The 18524-nt window shown below is 36.3% G+C and overlaps 1 long non-coding RNA gene across 2 annotated transcripts; it reads left to right on the forward strand.

Annotated features, from left to right (window-relative positions):
* Positions 1 to 10: 10 nt before the first annotated feature.
* LOC107557283 (uncharacterized) lies at positions 11 to 17476 on the forward strand. Of its 2 annotated transcripts, none has more exons than XR_001605376.1 (4): positions 11 to 160; positions 1100 to 1325; positions 2016 to 2546; positions 17289 to 17476. It is a non-coding gene; the product is annotated as an uncharacterized lncRNA (long non-coding RNA). The 2 variants fall into 2 exon arrangements; XR_001605377.1 differs by lacking the exon at positions 17289 to 17476 and adding an exon at positions 5175 to 5424.
* Positions 17477 to 18524: the final 1048 nt, after the last annotated feature.

Genomic DNA, 18524 nt, shown 5'->3' on the forward strand with positions numbered 1-18524 from the left:
CGGGGCGCTGCACTCCGCCCCGCCTCCGCTCGCCTCTCCGCCAATCACAGCTGGAGGAACCCAGACTGGAGGCGGAGTCAGATTTCTGCTGATATTACCACAGCAGGTCACGGGGGTAAAAACCAAAAGGCTGTTGCGTGGTCCTAAGATACACATCACGGTAAAAACAGCGGTTTATCGACTTCCTTCTTGTTTCAGAAGACAAATGTGAGAGAAAATGTGTTTTGACAGGGATTCAGTTTTATTGAAAGTTTATTAGATATATTCTATATACAAAAATATTGTAAATGATAGCCTATTAAAATGAGATGTTTTGAGAGCGTTTTTTCTCTCTCTTCATTTTAGCCTTTAAAAACATCCAATGTGTATACAAAGTTTAAAATAGTTTTCTTTTTCTTTTTTTCCTTTCTAAATGTGTTTGAAAGAATCTTCTTATGCTCACCAAGTCTGTATTTATTTGTTAAAAAATACAGTAAAATTGTGAAATAGTATTATAATCTAAAAGTGTCTGTTTTCTATATGATTATATTTTTACGCTGAATTTTCACCAGTCTCCAGTGTCACACGAATCATTCTAATATGCTGATTTTGATGCTCAAGAATGTATGTATGTATTTGTTTAAAGCACAAATAAATAAACAACGGTGGGTACCCCCTTTTCCCGCAAGATTCTTTTGAAAAAATTCAAAATAACATTTATTTGAAATTATAAAAATTATGTAAAAAAAAAAAAAAAGTTATTTGTCACCTTTAACCAATTCAGTCCATCCTTGCTCAATGTTTTTATTTTTATTTTATTTTAATCATTTATCTTACTTACCCCAAACCTTTGAATGCTAGTATAGCATGTTTTCCATAAAAAATGTATAGCAGCACAACTGTTTTCAACATTGATAATAAGACATGTTTTTTGGGGCATCAAATCAGCACATTAGAATGATTTCTGATGCATCACGTGAGTAATAGTAATAGCTCGAACATTTACTTGCATGTTTGCACATTTCTCGCATTGAACTGTTTGAGATCGAACTATTAAATATTAAACGAATCTAGCCCAGTCATGTTATTCCTGCTGCACAGTACAGTGTTTATGTATCAGATTATATCGCTAGCGACACTACCGTTGTCTGCCGCGAGGTGCCGCTGTGCGTATTCGCTGTGGACGTTTCCATGGAGACGTTCGTCGGCATGAAGTGGCGAGGAAAGAGCAGTGCGCGCGGAATGACGTAATGTGATGGATTGAAGCCGCTGTAGCGCCGGTGCCGCGTGCTCTCACTGCTGCTCCGCTCCGCATCCCTCAGCGGACTCTCTGCGCTCTTGTTTGGGTGAGTTTTCTGCCTATAGTCATTAAGTAAGCGCTTCGGAGTTAAATATGCTTTATCACACCTTATCGATAAGCGTTGCGTTATGAATTGTTTTTCAATGTTATATTTTTATATTGAATCACGTAAGAACCAAAGGATTTCGACTACAATGCGAGTGTTCTGAAGGAGGGGCTGCACGGCAGAGCTATGATTACTTAAATGAAGAGTTTCTATTCAAATTCATGCCTATAAAATGCCAGAAGTCGGAATAATGTTTTCTAGGTATTTTAAAACAAATCTTCAGATGGTTATTTGTTTGTGTGCCGCTTACGTATGTGTTTATTTTTATCGAAATCAAACTTGCACAATATGTCACCTGCAGAATTTGTACTTTGGGGAGAAAGGTTTATTGAGGTCAGCGCTTATTTGTTGTTTATTGGATGTTTAATGATGAATTGTGATATATTATATAACTATAATATATATATCAGTGAATGCAATTACGTTTGTTTAGCAGCATCTCAGTCGTTCTCATTAAAGTTGTAAATGGAATGCATTTTCATATGACATATTCCCTTTGCTGCATTTAATGTTAAGTTACTTTTGAAATGCAAGTTATTTTGCCCTCACTTTGTCATTTTTTTTTTATTAAAACAAAATGGAATTTGCTTTTTGTTTCCTTCTGACCCACATGCACCCGCTCATGTAAAGACGACCAATCGTGGCGCAAAAGTCCCATCTCTGGATCTGTGCTTTTTGAGGATTTTACAAGACCCGACTGTGATGTAAAGCTGCAAGAACATGCCGCTGTGTCATATGCACGTTTTCAGATCATCAGGAAAATGACTTTGTGAATGCAGAAATGTGTAATTATGAAGTTGGGGTCGCTGGTCACAGGGGCCCTTCCCCCCTTCGCGATGCCTGTCACAGAGCAGCCGTGCTGGGCTTCATCTGAAGGGATGCACCATGGTGTGATCACACGTCTGTCCTACCCCAGACTCAATGAATCGCACGAATGAATGGACATTACTGTGGCAAAGGGAATTAGCTCGGTTGCATAGGGACTTTGGATTTGGGAATACTGGAGCCAGTCGGAGAGCGTTGGCTGGTTTTTATTTGAAGAAGTGCAGTGGATACTTCAAGGAGTGTTTTTGGAAGATGTCTGAGAAGGGAGCCGAGGCATCTACATCTCAGCCCCCAAAGCGGAAGCAGGTGATTCATGGTCTGGAAGATCAGAAAAAGGTTAGTGCTTTGATTTGAGGTGGTAGATAGCATCATATCGTATGTATAACTACAGCGTTTCCTAAATTTGGTGCTTGATCTTTTCCTAAACGCACCTAATTTGCTTTCAAACATTTCAACTTCCAAACACAATTGTGTCTGGATTTGATTCTTCAATCGCCGTTTGCAAATGATACATTTTTTTTAGTTTTATTTTCATGCTAAAGTAGAAACTTGGAACACTTTCACCTTGGCCATGCTGCACATTATCCAGTGATTTATGGTCAGCTGAGGCCGCGCACGTCCCTTGGCATATGGCCCAATAGCATAGCACCAGGTGCAATGGCTGCTTAATTGACTTGTGCTGAGATTTGTGTGTCTACTTTATGACTGCTTGCAAATGCGTGTGCTGGCCACAAAGCTTGTAGATAATTTTAGACTTTATAGCAGTGAAGCATGAGAAAAATGATGCCAGAGTCTTGGTGTTAATGTAAGAGTGTGATTTGCTTGGTTTAGTTTTATTTGAAAGCAAATCCTAAGCCTCTCAATGCAGATTATCACTCATGCAAGTTTTATAAGAAAATGAACAACTAGTAATGCTGAATAACTTCAGGGCAGGCATCACAAACCTTGGCGTTCTTTGCATCCGATCCAGTTTCAGGCGCATTCTGCTCTCGAGAGCCGAACTAATTGGCTTAGAGATTCCTCAAGGCCCATGTTTCACTTCTGTCTTTGGGAATCTGATTTTACATTGTAAACGGATACCCATTTGCTTGCCTGTCCAAGTATGACATGTTTTGCTTGGTGTAAATCCTAGCGTGAAGCGAGTAGATGAGGCTTGGGCTTCCTGGTTGCCCAGCTGGATCCTTCAGGGGCGTTTTGGTTTCTCGCCCAGACTTAAAGGAGAGTCTTGGAGGACTGTTAAAATATACAGACTCATTTTGCTGAAATTCTTGGTGGATGGGCTTTTTTCCATCGTCCTCTTTGATTTGAGTCGATTAGAGATGTAAAATTGATCACCTGGGATTCTAGTTGAACATGAATTAATTAAAATAGCAAAATGCACAGCTGCTCTTTTCCAATTTTCCAGCGTGATGAACTCTTGTTAGGACACTGCGCCTTCGCTAAGACGAACACACACCGTGACATAAAGAAGATTGTTGGCATAAAAGCCAAAATTTAAGTACCTAATTCCATATTCAAGTTATCAAAAGGATGATATGAATCAATAATTTGTTCAGTTTGAACGTGTAACTGTATTTTGTATTGTACAATAGTCTGTCAACTGAAACCGGTGGTTTTGAATAGATCTATCCATCTACGGTCCATTGTTTGTGGAATAACAGGGGTCTCCCTGGATCTGAGGCTAGGTGTTTCCCAATTACCTCATGCTATATAGATTTCCCTGAGAGAGCTGCTCCTGCTTTGGTTAATTGGATTTTCTCCCACTATTCGGCCTGATTTTTTGATTACGTTCATCAAATGACATTTCCTGGGAGAGATGCAGGTAACGCACTTCATTGTGGAATTGCTCATTGATGTGAAGCTTACATTTTTTTTTTTCAGTCTGAAGCTTATGAATTTTAGATTAAGGCCTGGTAATGACAAAGAGCCAGTGAACTCCTGTTCTCTGTTCATTGACATCAGGAAGGGTGAATCAATGAAGAGGCTGAATAAAACATTAATGAAATAGGTATAATTGAAAAAGCATAGTGACTTTTATTGAGTATAGCATCTTCGAATGTTGCATTACTTTGTTTGGCTTCAGGAGAAACTAAAGTGCGTTCTGCATATGTTTTCTGCTACCGTCAATGTAAAAGCACAGTAGAAGGTTTCTTAATGGATAGCTATATTTGGTAGCATTTCCATTCCATTCTGTGATTTTTATTTATTAATTTTGGGGGGGGGGGGTTGTGAAATAAAAATTCAGTCATCATCATTTACTCTCCCTCAGGTTGTTCCAAACCAGTTTGAGTTTTTTCTTCTGTTGAACACAAAAGAAGATATTTTGAAGAATATGGTTAACCAAATATTTGACAGAAGCCATTGACATCCATAGTACAGAAAAAAAATACTATGGAAGTCAATGGCTACTGTGAACTTTGGGTGAGTAAATGAGGACAGAATTAATTTTGTTGGTGAACTATGCCTTTAACCTCTATGTTTAAAAATGGCTATAGTAAGAAGCTTGTTTTTGAGTAAAATGTATGGTAAAATGATAGAGCGGAGGTTGCCTTTAATGTTATCGGTGTGTGAATCAAGTTTGCTGTATTTTAGAGTGCAATCATGGTTTTTGTGATATAATTGTGATATGTAAATCTATGATGATGACACAGTCTACTTTTTTTTTTTGATGTGATATGTACCACATTCTTTTGAATATCTTTTAATCTTACTTTTGTGGCTACTGAAATGCCATTTGAAAACTTTAAAACATACATTTACTTATGCAAAAGAATATGCATTTTTAAGACCCCCATGCCTTTGCCCTTGCGTTTTACATTAGCCTAGCTAAATAACAGATCATGCTTTAATGAATTTATTCTTGCCTGCTTTTTATTTTTCCTCTTACTTAGATTTCTTAATTTAGAACGCAAAAGAAACGATCTCAGTGAAATTACAGTTTTGTTTTGTTTTTTTAAATCTCAGGTTCATCTTTTGCTTGTTTTATCAACCACTGAAACCTACCGACTTGCTGACCGCTGAAGAACCTGAGCTCTTTTCTTAAGGGATGCTTAGTTACTAACACAAACAGCCAGTTCTCAGAAGAATGTTTTATTCTTTTCACCATTTCTGCCCTGTTGATTCATAACCTGACCCTTTCAAAAGCCAACATGAAAAACTGTGGTCTTTTGTTAATGTTTGCATAAAAAGCGCAGATTTGATATGTTGAATTGGTCTGCTTTTGAAATTTTAGCTCCTCTTAGTTGGCATGGCTACTGTCAGTAGTGTACATTAGACTGTGTTTATTGAGGCCACACACAGTGGAAACAGACAGAGCCTACAAGTGCTATATTATATTTCCTTCAGTATGAAAAAATGATGAATGCATTTTTAATTGCAATCTCTATGCAATGGGACTTCTAGATCAGGGCAAAAGCTTTGACACAGATCAGCAGTTGGATGTGTTTCCCTGTCAAGAGAAACGGTTTCTTCTGAAACATGTCTGGAGAGATTTCCTGTGCTATTGGGAATGGGAGAGTGACGCTAATTGTAAATCAAACTGTTTGGCTGTGACATCTTGGACATCAGATTGCTCTCATTAGGATGAGAAGCCTGTGTGTGTTTGTGCTTGAGCTGAGAGACTGTTTGTTTTGATCTTCTTCATTTTATGTTATATGGTGTGAAGTGTTGAAGTGTTAAAGTGCATGTGTGTTTTGACTTATTAAGGCTGCTGCCTTTGATATTGATACTCTTTGGGATCATTTTGACCGTAAAGAGAGAATGATGGGATGCTTTCAAATTTTTGATGCCATATATAACCCCAAATATGATCCCTCATCCACTGATATAATGACCACGTATTACTATTTTTATTTATACAGGCCCATTTATGCTGTGAACTATTTTATTAAATATGAATATTGTTAGTTTGATTAAATACTACTATAAAAAAAATTATTCAATATTAATATATAATATTACATGTCCTATCCTATTACAAAAACATGTTGTTTCCTAAATTCAGTATTTTATTTAAAATTAGCTTTTTTTAAAATAAATAGTTAATTCACAAAAGTGAAAGCAAAATATAAAAAATCAGGAAAAACCGCTTTACAGAGAATACTGGCTTAGTTAGAATACATTTGTCTGTAAATAGTATAAAAGTGGCATGATTCATCTTATGGTTTCCAATTTGTCCTTAAAATGCAAAAAAAATGTAATAAATAGATACCTGACCTGTTAAAATGTATTAAATGTATTCAGTTGATAATATTATTTTAATAATATTCAAATAATGTATTCATTTTAGAATTTATATTAATTAAAAAATAATTAAATTTTTAATTAACATGTTAACTTTGGCAAAAGTAAAACCAATGCATTTTGTTCTCATTTTCAGCATCTTCTCATGGGTCTTTGAAAAACTCTGTCATTGGCTATATTTGCAAAAATGTTGAGAGATGATGAGAGAGAAATACACTTATGGAAAGAGCCTTCTAAGTTTTTTCATGAAGTACTGATTCAGTAGAAATACTCAATCACCTTTTTGTTTTCTCCTGGAATACATGTTGGTTTTGCATGGTGTTGTATTGTATTGCAAGTATATGCCAAACAAGCGATATCTCCTTCCTCACTGTTCTGTAATTATTTAAGTGTATATTGGCAGTAATGTTCTTGCTGTTACAGTTTTAACTGGAGTGTAAAACTGCATCAAAGACACTAATTGCCATTTTGAACAGTATATGTCTGTGCACCTTTATTTAGTAATGTTGGCTTCCTTCCCAGAGATGCAAAGAGAGACCGCTGACAGCCTTGATTGATCGTTTGCCACTGGCCCATTCTAGAAATATCTGAGTCTAACTGAACATAATATCAGTGAGGCAGGAAAGCTCATTGAAAAATGACTGTCACAGCCTCTTTATTTACAGCCAGCCATTATCACCGTAATCAGGTTTTCCTCCCCTTCCCCCCCCGCCAGAGTTTCTCCACTAGGGATGAGAAGAACTGTGTGCTTGGCTCTCTCTTTTTACACCTCTTTGACGATTCATCTCAATAACTCCTGCGAGGAATTGCTCATCCGTAGAGGAAGGTCTTACTCTTTGCCGGCGGAGATTTGAGAGGAGACATAAGGTTTCTGAATGATGACGACAGTACAGGCCACTGTATTATGATCAGAGCATTGGATAGTAGTGCAATGCTTTGTATGGCATTGTAGTGAATTTTTTTTTGTAGCCCACATCAGAATTTTGTGGGAATTTCTTTTGATTATTGGTGCCTAAATAAAATTATTTCAGCAGGTTGCTGTTTGCAGTATTTTTGTACAGTATTGATTGCAAAAAGTACAGTATAATATATAGTTTACTTTAGGATCCTTAAAAAAAAAGTATTTTAAGTGGTTTGCCATTTGATTGGCTGATTTTAAAAAGTAGACTGGAATATATCATTACAAATTGATCAAAAACACCAATTTGTTGCTGATTAATGAGCCTGTAACATTAAATGCACTTACTGTGTAACATTAATTTGTTAAAGGGTTTTCATTTATTAACTGCATATGTAAGGGTTTGGTCCAACTTCTTAACTGATGAATAGTTGGTCTATTTTCAGCAGCTTCATCCACTAAGAGTAGTCAAGTTTATTTCAATATAGTAAGAGCAAAACCGCAATCTCGTGAATTTATGAATTGGTAAACTGAATTCATAATTTCACAGGTTTACCAATTGGTGAAATTATGAATTGGTAAAACTGAATTGGGGAATTGGTCAAACTGTGGTTGTTTAAACTAGGAATAATTTGTAACTTTTAGAAATTAGTAGGTTATTGTTTTGCATGGATTTGGGGGAAATATAATCCACATTTTTGGCTTTACAGTTTAAGTGGTTCACCCCATGAAAACATATGAGAGCAATAACAATAACACTATATATTTTCTTGGATTTTGCAGATAAAGCGAATGACTCTCAAAGTTTTCCATATTCATCATATCCTGTGTGGAGGTTTGTTTACAGCTGTGACAGAAATGAACTTTTCCAAGTGATATTTTCCCTCCTAAATTGATTTGCAGGGGCATTTTTTACATTTTATGAGGACAGTTTTTTTTAAACCTTATTAATAGAGGTCGACCGATAGTGGATTTTGCCGATACCGATAGGTTGGACCACACTGGCCAATACCGATTAATTAACCGATAGTTTTAAAATTGATACTGAACAAAAACTAAAATAGTGCTTTATTAACAAAAACAGTACTGAACCATACTAGTAGTAGTAGTAAAAAAAATAAATAATAGTAAATGTTGAAATTAGCGCACTCTAACAAGGAACATTACTTGCATAGCTTTCACTAATCTTAATGCTACAAATGGATTCTTATTTTAAAGTGTTACCATATAATTTCAACTGTCGCACATCTTTAAATATATACGCAAAGGCTATAGCATTAAAATTATATACATATGGATATTGTATGTATACTCTCACACTTTAACTGCTTCTATTCTTGAACACTTGATTATCTAATCAAAATAAAAGTGCAGCGCTGAGTCTAGGAAAACCACACACCCTCCGGACGCGTCGCATTCAACTCGAGCAGCGGTCTAAAACCGTTTATTTAATCACCAAACAGACACAAGTTTATTTCAAGAATGAACAATTTGGCATAGATGAGTTTGAAGTTCGGTGTTTAAAAAACGGAGCAAACGGAAAGAGAAAGCACAACCTATATTATAGCTCTATAAATGAAGCACACAGACTTTATTAGAGCCACAGAAAGACAAACGTTTTGCTGAAAATGCACAATACACAATTCATTATGTACATTAACAATGATTCGGGACCAATATAATGTAATTTAAAGGAAAACTATGTGAATGGCGCTCTGTGGCACGGCAGGATTTTCTGTCGGCTGCATTCAAATCCGCGTCTGAAGTTTCCCTCTCTGTTCAGCGTGCAGCATCACGTGTCTAAACAAATAGCATGTGTTGTCAATGATTTCAACCACTAGAGGCCACTCTCGCACTGTGTAATGACAGCAGACCCTTCTCAGCCGCTCCAGCAATGGACGCAACCCGGAAAACTATCGGCATGGATTTTTGTCAATAACCGATAGTTCCAGCAATCAACTATTGGTGCCGATTAATCGGCAAAACCGATACATCGGTCGACCTCTACTTATTAATATATTCACAATCTTTGAAGTCAAATTCTTACATTTAACCAATAAATTCAATTAGAATAATAAGAGACTGTAAGTTTATTTATTTTTTGTTGGCAAAATTGAGCAAAAACTATTAACAGTATTGTCTAAAATCTAACTCACAATATTAACAACTTGTTTACTGAACTGTTTTATAAAATCAGCATAATATTTGCCATAGCAATCAATTTGGAAAAAAACCACACTCTTGCTTGTGTGATATTGCTTAACTCTATCATTTGATAAATAAGACAAAAACCTCATGCAGGGGAATTTGTCTTGAATTTTGAAGTGCGGTATAGACCTTTCATTCTGGTCTGTTGGATTCTCCATGAGCAATGTCAATGCAGGGAAAGTGTTTTGTCGGTCAGGGCAGGTGGCGCCGTTGAATGTGATGGAGGGTGGAGAGTGGAAAAACCAGCTTCTGACTCTGAGGCCCCGAAGCACCATCTGTCAGTCCCCTCTTCTTCCTCACGGAGGGACGGGTGGGAGGGGACAGGTGGTCAGGCCCAGTTGGAAGGTTGAAGCTGAGCATGAGCAGTCTTGTATCTGTAGGTCTCGTCTACGTCTTTTAATTAAACTACACTAGTGCCTAGATCTTGGATGCAACCTACAAGAGTCTCACTGTGCTGCTATAAGCCACTGATTTGAGCCATCGTTTGGACATAATGCATACTGGAGTCACATAATGGACTTGACAAGCCATGCATGTTCTTACAGGATTAATCAAATTGTCATATACCATCTGCATGTCCATGATCAGCACATTACAATACCTTTAAGATGGCATGAACTGTAGACTTTGAATAAACCGTGTCCACTTTCTGTAGAGAATCGATGTAGAATTTATGAGATATAGTGTGTATGGACTGGTGGCATTACATGCTGTACCAGAACTAATGCTGTCTTGTAGTGTTTTATACAGATCATTACTATTAGTGGTATTTGCTAAAACAAGGAACCGCATTTAGAAAACCTTAACAATCACATTGCAATGTCCTGGCAACAACTTAGCATAATTTCTGAGAGTTGGTAAACACCATTCATATTTAAGTACATATTCTGAAGAAAACATCATTTTATTAGAATCTTAATAAAGCTCTGCGTGCAAACAAGAATACAACTATTCTGTTAGTCTGTGATTTCCAACCTGGGGTATGTGAACAAAGTTTGGTGTTCGTAAGATTTTGTGTAACATTTTTATTTTTTAAAGAACTCCCCAAGGCTGCATTTATTTGATCAAAAATACAGTAAAACAATAGTATTGTGAAGTATTACAATTTACAAAAAAAAAATTATATTTTTATACTTTTTTTTCTATATTTTAGAAATATATATGCTGTTTTTTAATTTATATATTTTAAAAAGTAAGTTGTTCCTGTGATGGCAAATCAGAATTTTCAGTATCCATTACTCCAGTCTTCAGTGTCTAGTCTTCAATGTTCCTTTAGAAAACAATCTAATATGCTGATTTAATATTTAAGTTTCTTATCAATATTAAAATTATGATAATATTTAGATTTTGAATATTTTTGTGGAAACCATAATTTTTCAGCATTATTCGATGAATGGTAAGATAAAACTAACAGCATTTATTTGAAATATAAATATTTTGTAACATTGTAAATGTCTTTACTCACTGATGATCAATTTAATGCTGAATAAATGTATAAATTACAATAAAATCATACTAACCGTAAACATTTGAATGGTAGTGAATGTAAGGAGATACTTGGACAAATTTCGATTTGCTTTTATCCAGTAAGTCTGTATTGTAACTAGGGTTGCGAAGGGGCGGAAAATTTCCAGTAAATTTCTGGAAACTTTCCATGGGAACTTCGTCTGGGGAATTTTGGAAATATTCTAGGTTTGAAACTTACCAGGAATTGATGGGAATTAATTGAAAATTTGGGGAAATTTATAAAACTATCATATACAAATATAAATGTTCTTTTTTTTATCATAGGCTCACATGCATGCAAACGAATACAAATTTTTAAAATTACATTTTTGGGGGGAATCTGTGATGCTTTTTTCAGGATTTATTGATGAATGAAAACTTGTGAACAGTGTTTATTCAAAATAGAAATCTTTTCTAACAATATAAGTCTTTACTATTACTTTTTTAAAATTAATTTAACACATCCTTGTTGAATAAAAGTATTAATTTATTTAAAAAAAAAAGAGAAATGATACTGACCCTAAACTTTTGAATGGTAGAGTATTGTTAAAAAAGGATTTCTATTTTAAATAAATGCTGTTCTTTTTTTTTTAACTCCTTTATTCATCAAAGAATCCTGAAAAAAGAATCACAGGTAATAAAAAAATATATTAAACCGCACAACTGTTTCCAAAATGTATTATAAATAAGCATATTAGAATGATTTCTGAAGAATCATATGACACTGAAGACTGGAGTAATGATGTTCAAAATTCAGCTTTGCATCACAGAAAAACATTATATTTTAAAGTATATTAAAACAGAAAACCATTATTTTAAATTGTAATACTGCGCAATATTACCATTTTGTTCTGTATTTTTGATCAAATAAATGAAGGCTTGATGAGCAAAAGATATGCAATGTTTAAAACATTAAAATAGTAATGTTTCCAAACTTTTGACCAGTACTGTACTTCTGTATGATAACAGAAAGCTGGCTAGCAAAAAGAGCATCACAGCCAAGCGGCAACCTCCTGCTCTCTCTTGTGAAGCCAACAAGGAAGTGACTTAACCTGTAATTCATCAACTGGCCACTGCAAAAGGGAGTCAATCCCATAGACTCCCCATGTTAAAATGCCCAACTTTACAGCAGAAAAAAAACCAGCTTGAGCTAGTTTATACCTCATAAATTGTCAATGCAATAGTGCTAACTCGCTTAGATTTTTCATATCTTGATTTACTGGCTAGCTAGGTACTGTATAAACACTTTTTGTATTTACCAGAGGTGGGACCAAGTCATTGTTTTGCAAGTCACAAGTAAGTCTCAAGTCTTTGCATTTAAGTCTCGAGTCAAGTCCCGAGTCAAGACAGGCAAGTCCAAGCCGAGTTGCAAGTCCTCAACTTTTAGCTTCAAGTCTTAAACAAGTCATTAGTGCTCTTTGCCCAAATTAGTGTCTCAATATTAATTACCATATCAAATTCATAGTAATTTATATCAGGAAGGCAGGTAGAATATGTTTGACATTTGTTTCAATTTCATGTGAGATGGGTGCCCTTAGTAAAACTACTCCAGTTCAATTTAGTGATTGTGCCAAAATAGGATAAGCAGTGAAAAAAACTATTTTGTTAGTAACAGAATAGCAAAGACAACATCATTTCATAGAAATAACAGCTGCAACATACTTTGCATGTGTACATAAGAATAGCTATATGCTTCTAGGTGTTATATCTAAGCCAATGAGACATTATTTGGAACCTCAATGAAACTTTAAAAATATGTGAGCGGAAACGCATAAAGAACTGCTTTGAAAGAACTAGAAGAAATAACTGCAAGCATACTTTGCAAGTGAGAGGAAACATGCAATATGGATGCAGACAAACTCATGAAGACAATCATTCAAAAATGCTGTGCTACCATCCTTTATAACTAAGAGCAACACAGACAAAATCATTTAATAGAAAAAAATGTACGTTAAATGTTAAGTTTATAATATGCATAGTTGATCGCTAAATTTAGGGGCTGTGTGCGCTATTGGCCTACAGACTGATTTACAACACGTGAATTCATTCATTTATCCAGAAAGAAATGGAAGTGACATGAGAGCCTGGTGAAGAGGGAGAACAATTGAGTAGCCTATTTTATAGTTATATATATACAAAACAAATTTTGTGAAAGAAACACTTTTTCAAATTATATTTTAAATGATCATTAGGCCTATTGCTGCTTGCCCACTTCAGACATTAGGCCTAATGTGCATTTTTTCTTCTCAAATTATAGCTAAATGGTTTACAATGATTCATTTTAAATCTAGATTAAATCAAGGTTTATCTAATAATTCTGTTGCACCAAACTTTAAACCTTTAAAAAAATAAGCAGGTTTACATTTTAACCCATCATTTTGATCGGATTTAAGTTATATTTAAAATGAACTTTAATCCTGTTGCACCATAACTTTAAACTCTGATTTAAATCTTGATTATGGATTAACTTTAAACTTAATGGAGGTTTAAATACAATAAAATGCACATGCAAATAAAATATGTAACTGATCGAACAAAAACAGTGGAGATCTGGCAAAAACAGGTCTCAGATGTTTATTACAAATAAAAAAATAAAAATGTAAGCACATCGAGCGGGATGCGTATACGTCACTATTGGTGCACCTCGGTGTCGAACAAACAAAAGAAGTGAGGAATATTTAACAGAAGCTGTCACAGTGATGATGAGGCGAGCACCAGTGATCGCGGCCACGCCTCTCGTTCTCATGCCCGCTCCGTGTGTCTGCTGGGCGGCGATCAAACGGACAGGGCAGCGCTTTTCACGAGCGGAGATCGCTAGACGAATCATGTAATTTTATTTTATTTTTTCGAATATTCGTCGAATTTAAAATAAAAATTGATTCAACTTTTAGGTGTGCGTTAAGGAGGCTTATCAGCGGTGCACGAGATGCGATGACGATGTAAGTGTCCTTGCATTATAATGTTTTTGTTAGCCTATCCAGTTGAAGCCACTAGATGCGGCGCTGCTGCGTTGTTCATTTAAAAATATAGAGGAAAAAGAGAACATCACTGCGGAGAAGATCTTGTTAGACGAATCATGTAATTTTATTTTATTTTTTCGAATATTCGTCGAATTTAAAATATAAATTGATTCAACTTTTAGGTGTGCGTTAAGGAGGCTTATCAGCGGCGCACGAGATGCGATGACGATGTAAGTGTCCTTGCATTATAATGTTTTTTTTAGCCTATCCAGTTGAAGCCACTAGATGCGGCGCTGCTGCGTTGTTCATTTAAAAATATAGAGGAAAAAGAGAACATCACTGCGGAGAAGATCTTGTTTACATCAAAACCCGAAACCAAGCCGTTCACACAGAACGCATATTTCACGCATTTTCTAGACGGACATCTATTACTGTTGCACTCGCGTCTCGCACAAAGGAGCCGCATGTTTAGAAAGCCATGTAAAATTAATGCAAGTTTAACTTATATAAAATATTATAAACAAAAAAACGTATATTGAGACTTTATGGTGGGGTTTTCCCCATCCCACTGCATCTCATGTTTTTAAATGAAAAATGTACTCCGTGTGATTGGCTTTCCGCCATTTGTATTAAACTATGCATACATACATGATGCTGTTTTGTTTATAGTTGTTTAAGCAACTTAATTATAATTGGTTTATAAACATTATTTTAAACATTATGCACTTTTTTTTCCGCAGATAGTCATGTTATCTTATGCTTTGAATGATGCGCCCTCTTGTGCCTCAGGAGAGAAGCCAAAAGCTTTTCTTCACCCTAACTGAAATTATGCATTTTAAATCGGAATATAATTCGAATTTTGATCATATTCAAGTACAAAATTCGAATTTAGTTTTTCAGCCATTCTGGCAGCCCTAATGTATACTAGCCTATCCAGCGCTCCCTAAAGGCAGTCTTTGGCTTATTGCCAGTCAAGTGCAAGCATGCTGCAGGGACGCGTCTATAACGACTTTGATCTGATCATAAAGTCTTTCCGAGTCACAGGGCTCAAGTCCAAGTCAAGTTTCGAGTCCTTGCTGTCAAAGTCAAGTCGTCTTTAATTATATCGAGTCGAGTCGCAAGTCATCAAATTTGGGACTCGAGTCCGAGTCAATTCTCGAGTCATATGACTCGAGTCCACACCCCTGATATTTACTAGTAAAACTTGAATCCCATAGATCAAATATATTTAGAATATCAAAACTTAGATGTAGTCTTTGGGCTCAAATGCAGCAAGTGTGGCTTCAGAGAAAATGGAGGGGAACCCCCCTCTTAGGAGACTAGAGGGGATTGTGTGGGGGGAGGGTCATTTTTAGAGTTCTGTTTTATTATTATCTCACCTAAATCGCTTAGGTGACTAGAGGGGATTGTGTGTGGGGGAGGGTCATTTTTAGACTTCAATTTTTATCTCTTTATCTTAGACGTTTTATTATTATCTCACCTAAATGTTTGTTCCAGTCTATGGTTTGTTCAGTCAGTGTATTTGTTTTTACAATGGTATAGCCTAATTTAGTTGCACAGTATACTATTACACACAGCAGAAGGAAGTTTTAAATAGGGCTGCACAATAAATACACATTTACTACACAGAGCCGTTGTTTACAGACAAGCTGCGCAAAACCACGATCATATTTTGCGCAGCTTGTCTGTGAACAACGGCTCTGTGTAGTAAATGCTGCTCAATGTGAACGCACGCACGTGATGGAGATTTACCGCTGATTACAGAACTGGCTTTACTGACAAGATGCACATTAAATATTGCATGCGATGTATCGTGCAGCCCTAGTTTTAAACAATTTTTGTTTTAATATTGTACATGAATACTTACCAAGATGGAAATTTTGATATTTTGTGTGCAGGATTTAAAAAATGATCTGTTCATGTCAGGCACGGCGCCAGAATTTTTTCTCTACGGGTGCTAAGGGGGGGCTAGACCAATATGTGGGGGTGCTGAGAAAATTAATGATATTGATGACGTCAGAGTAAACCGGGGCTATTCAAAATTCTGACAGGGCTATAGCCCCCCCTAGCCCCGGTGTAGCGCCGTCTCTGGTTCATGTTATGTAGGAAAGCACAGTGCATGTAGGGGGTGTGGCCTCAATAGCCCTGCAGTAAGCAGTGTGTGCATGTGATTGAGCAGTTATAGGGTAGAAATTAAACTGAAATTGCATTAAATCAGGTTGTTTTAACCAAGATTATGCTGCAAGATTTTTTCTCAACTACATTTAAGTCCCCAGTTCCTGCAATTTTGCAAATTTCCAGTTTATTCCCATTAATTCCCATATATTCCCATTAATTCCCATGGAAAGTTTCCAGCATTGAACATTCCCGGAATTTTGCAACCCTAATTGTAACTCATTGTGATTTGTGCTTCAACAGTCTATTCACTTGTGGGTCATATTACATTCTTGTCAAGCTTTGGAAAAAATGTATATAATTTCCAGTTGCAAAAAAACTTTATTTTTGCTAAACATCCCTTGAGAATTTCATTTAGGAATAAATTCAGTTAGGTTTTTCACGAATAAAGTTTCCCCAGATCTGTCAAAGGTTTAGAAAGTGAATCATTGGAATAATTTTCATAATATTTTAGTATGAAGAGCATTACTGATAGTCGTGTGGCTACGTAGTATAAAAATGCTTATTTGTCCAGTGTGAATGACTAAAGAAACTAGTACTTTAAGAAGTCAGTATGAGACCACATCTTAAATCCAAATTGTATTTTCACACTCCAAATAGATTATTAGACCCATAACCTGCTTATGAGATTCCCAATTTTAATTTATTGTATGACCTTTGTGACTGGCATCCTGGCTCCGGTAAACACAATGTTAATGGTAAATGAGATTTTGTGCACCGAGACAAATAGCCATACGTTCTGTCATTCATCACGGCACATCCGGCCAAACATGCCTGAGGCAAGAGTTGCCTGCTGATCTCGACTAACAGTTCCCTCCACATCAGCACACGAATAAACTGCCTTCCCAGAGTGTCTGGAAGATGTTTTTAAGGCTGTTATCTTCAGTCTCTCATGCAGGGGGCTGCTCCGCTGCAGATATACGGTACCTGCTTCAGTATTCTCCTTTAAGCCCTCATCCACTTCCCAAACTCTTCCCTAATGTCCCCCCTCGGCTCTGGCACGGCATATGATCTCATCAAAATTCAATTTTACACTCTAGGAGCTTTCCCGCCGATAACGAAGGATAAAGGTGTCTTTTCCCTCTCTAGCCATCTGTAAGCTGCAGTGTAAAGCCGGAGAATCCCGTTTCTGCCACCGCTTGGAAGAACGGTTTGAGCACTGAATCCTAATCGGTAAAGCTACAGACAAGCACAGGGACAAAGATGGGTGGAGAGGCGGCGATGGAGAGCACGGAAAGGCACTTCACGGAAAACCTGCAGTTGTTGCTCTAGGTCAGGGCGGCGTGTACGTGTGTCCATGTGTGATGTGACATATGTTGTGTAAAAAATGTCATGCCGCAGTTTCCTTCAGGGCTGCGGGAAATGGGTTTGCCGAGGTGACAATGAGCAATGGCACAGGCTTGGCTGGCCTTTCTCAAGCCAAATGGAAAAGTGTTACTTGTTTTCTTACTCTGCTGTATGAAATCCTTATAGATTTTCTACATTGTTACAAAAATCGATCCTTGTGCTGGAATAACATAAATCTCCTGTGTTGTTTACTTTGGTGCTTTTAACAACATTTCCACTCTTGTCTGCTTCAAAATTAAATGCTTAAAGCTGAAAGGATAGTTCACAATTCTGTCATCAATTACTCGCCCTCATGACTCTTTCTTCTTCTGCAGAGCACCAAAGAAGATATTTTGAAGAATCTTTCAACTGTTTTTGTCCATACAATGAGCAATAACAGTCTTTGTTCAACAATGTTGCTTTAGACTCGTTGATTGAACAAAAAGGCTTTTTCCTTAACTTCTTTTTTTTTTATTCCACATAATAAAGAAATGCATAGAGGTTTGGAGTGACATGAGGTTGAGTTTCAAAGTTTTCATTTTTGAGTGAACTGTCTATTCAATATTGTAAACTCTTAATGTTTACATTTAATTTTTGCAGTTTTGCCACTTTGTAAATGGGATGCACAATGTACCATATTGGTTGTAGGCTGATATTAGATTTTGCTTTTTTTAATTTTAACAATATTGGCTGATTTTTGTGCTTTAATTGTGCATGCTCATTTTATATACTTAGATGACCTTTGCCATCATCTAATCTTTAAAAACACTGTTCAGTGTTGTCATTTTCAGTGAGTCTTCGTGTTGGGTGATATGCTCAGTTTTCATATCGTCCTATCGTCAGCCTGTGAGATCGCCGATACATGATATTATCCTGCTAATTTATGTAATTATTTACTTTCATTGCGAGAATGTGAACCAACTCCAGCGTAAGGCTAAAAGCAGCCTAATGTTTTTAATATGACTGAATTTGTATTTAACATGATAACAAATTAATAGA

The sequence above is a fragment of the Sinocyclocheilus grahami genome, unplaced genomic scaffold (assembly GCF_001515645.1).
Source record: "Sinocyclocheilus grahami isolate Dianchi unplaced genomic scaffold, SAMN03320097.WGS_v1.1 scaffold596.1, whole genome shotgun sequence".
NCBI lineage: Eukaryota > Metazoa > Chordata > Actinopteri > Cypriniformes > Cyprinidae > Sinocyclocheilus > Sinocyclocheilus grahami.